The sequence below is a fragment of the Pleuronectes platessa genome, chromosome 6 (assembly GCF_947347685.1).
Source record: "Pleuronectes platessa chromosome 6, fPlePla1.1, whole genome shotgun sequence".
In the NCBI taxonomy this organism is placed as follows: domain Eukaryota; kingdom Metazoa; phylum Chordata; class Actinopteri; order Pleuronectiformes; family Pleuronectidae; genus Pleuronectes; species Pleuronectes platessa.
The window spans coordinates 9,322,603-9,325,253 of NC_070631.1; the positions used below are offsets into that span (position 1 = coordinate 9,322,603).

The 2,651-nt window shown below is 35.4% G+C and overlaps 1 long non-coding RNA gene across 1 annotated transcript; it reads right to left on the minus strand.

The window, feature by feature from the left end:
• Window positions 1-1,232: 1,232 nt before the first annotated feature.
• LOC128442539 (uncharacterized) lies at window positions 1,233-2,651 on the minus strand. Its single transcript, XR_008338838.1, has 2 exons — window positions 2,621-2,651; window positions 1,233-2,532 (listed from the first exon to the last, which is right to left on the minus strand). It is a non-coding gene; the product is annotated as an uncharacterized LOC128442539 (long non-coding RNA).

The following is a 2,651-nucleotide window of genomic DNA, read 5'->3' on the forward strand; positions in this document are numbered from 1 at the left end:
GAGAGGAGACAGTAATAGGCAGAGGGATGGTGTTAATGGGTTTTGTCTTTGCAGTGTATTTCAGTGGGGGAGGGGGGGGGGGTTGTACTTTGTGCTGGTATGAAAAAATGCAGAGCTGTCAGTGTAAATACACGGATACTCACAGGGACAAATGCAAGATACACACAGCACATATCTGATCTCTGTTTGTGGCGTCCAGTAAACTTGCTCTGGTGTTCTGCACACATTTCACCACAGACCTCCAACTATTTAACTGGTTGAAATGAACTTTACTTTAGGTTCATGGTCTTTGCAAAGAAAATATGAAATGATATTTATATATTTGTGACATAAATTTGTAACATATTAAAAACATTAAAGGCTGATGATTCTCACGCCAAAAACTGAATCATGCACATGGTGCGGACACAAACATATGAGTGTATGTACAATACAATAATTACAATATATATGTGACATTCATGATATTTACACTTTTATGATTATTTTTGTTGAGAATAATAGTGTTGTGTCAAATCACCTGCGACCTCTATGGCCATAGTTTGTGATCACGTTGCAATAAAACATAATGCAATGGTTCCATGTGTCAAACATACACATTAAAGTTATATAGTATAATTAAATAAATCAGTGCTTCACACACTCACAGAAATATTTAACCCTAACTTTTAAGATTTATGTAATTTAATTAATAACAAAGTTCCATTTGATTATTTTTTATATTTTGAACATAAACCTACCACATAAACTTTACATGATCCATATGCATCAGTGTAATAAAGCCTATTCATTTGAAATGCATATTCCTCAGGTTTATGTATTCAGTATTAATATAATTTATTGAATTTAAATGCATATTATTCAGGTTATACATTTAGAATACATTAAGTATATTTGTTTGAATTACATAGTAATTAGGTTACCTATTCAAGATGAATAAAGTGTATGTGTTTAAGATACATAACAATTAAGCTTAAATTCAATCAAAATGCATTAGATTTATGTATTTTTATGATTAATATCCATTAATATTTTTCTATTAGGTTACCTATTCAAGATGATTAATGTGTATGTTTTTGAAATACATAACAATTAAGCTTAAATTTAATCATAATGCATTATTTTTATGATTCATATTCAATGGATTTTTTCTATTAGGTTACCTATTCAAGATGATTGTGTATTTGTTTGAAATTCAACAATATCTCAATGATGCATACAATCAGACCACCTTGTTGATTCAACTAATTTATTAACGCTTCTCTTCACACAGACACTGTACTCAGCAGGTAGTGTAGCTCTTCAACCAAGTAATCTACTGCTATAGATGGAACATGAAACATGTTTTGTAATTGCAATAGAACAGAGGCAAGTTAGTATCTGCTCCAACAATGGCAGTAAAGGACCTGCTCTTTTTTCTAGATCTAGAACAAACAAACAAACTACAGGCTCAACAACATTCCTTACATCTGTATCTGCTGGAACGATCGCTGTAATGGGATATGAAAGGACAGAACAAACTCTTCAGGCTCAACAACATTAAACATATAGTAGTAGAACATAGGTCTCTTCCTGTACTTCCTCCTCCCATCACCACCCCACCCCAAAAAAAGAGTCACCTGAACAATTTGAGTTTCAGTGCTCGTACTTTGGCTGAAGGCTTGGACGATTCCAGGTCCATCAGGATCTTCTGGTAAGCTTCGAATGTATACTTCAAGTTTTTTGGATAGCTCAAATTAAGAGCATAGACCAACCCATAAAGCATTATGCATGCATGGTTGATACTTTGGAGGTTGTTGAGAACTTGGACCCCTTCCAGGACCATACCGACATCTGCAAAGAGTCCACCAGGACCATCATGATCATCACCCTCAGCTTGAACGGTGTAGATTGCCATGGTTGTCCCTGCGACATCTGCCTCGGCCTCACTGCATTCGATGTCCTGAAAGATGGAGAGAACAGAGAACAATGAGCTGTGTCACCCTCACCTTTGACCACCAAATTCTAAGCAGCTCATCATTGAGGCCAAGTGCGTGTTAATTTGAAAAAATTCTCTGAAGGCACTGTAGATATAGCGTTCATGAGAATGCGATGGAGTTCAAGGTTACAATGACCTCAAGATCTTTGACTCCCTAAAAGCCTGGAAAACAAAACAAAAAGTCAAGTTATGTATAAATGGAGTTGTACATTCAATGATCATCAACTATTTAAATATGATTAAAAAAAAAGTGGTGTTTGAGCATTGTTGATCACAATGAGGGTTGTGTCAAAGAATCTAGATGCCATTCCTTACCGTGTTTGTGGTAACTGTGCCGTAAAGAATGGCATGTCGTGTCTCATTGCTTAAAATTAATACTCTTACGGTAATCCTTTAATTTAGTGAATATTTAATGGTGCACATGAAACATAAGAGACCAACTTACATGTTCATAGGTTCGTCCTACTCTGAGGCTAAGGTTTTGTGCTTCCTTAAGACGCAAGGATTTCCGGGAAGACAGAAGAGACTGCACTTTATCCAACGAAGCATTTGACCTGCCACAATAAAAATGGAGTCAACAAAACATCCCTTAAAAATATAAAAAATCTGTGAGGTTTATGAAAATATTCAAAGTAACAATACCCAAAAGAGCCAAAGTAGGGTGAAAGGACAG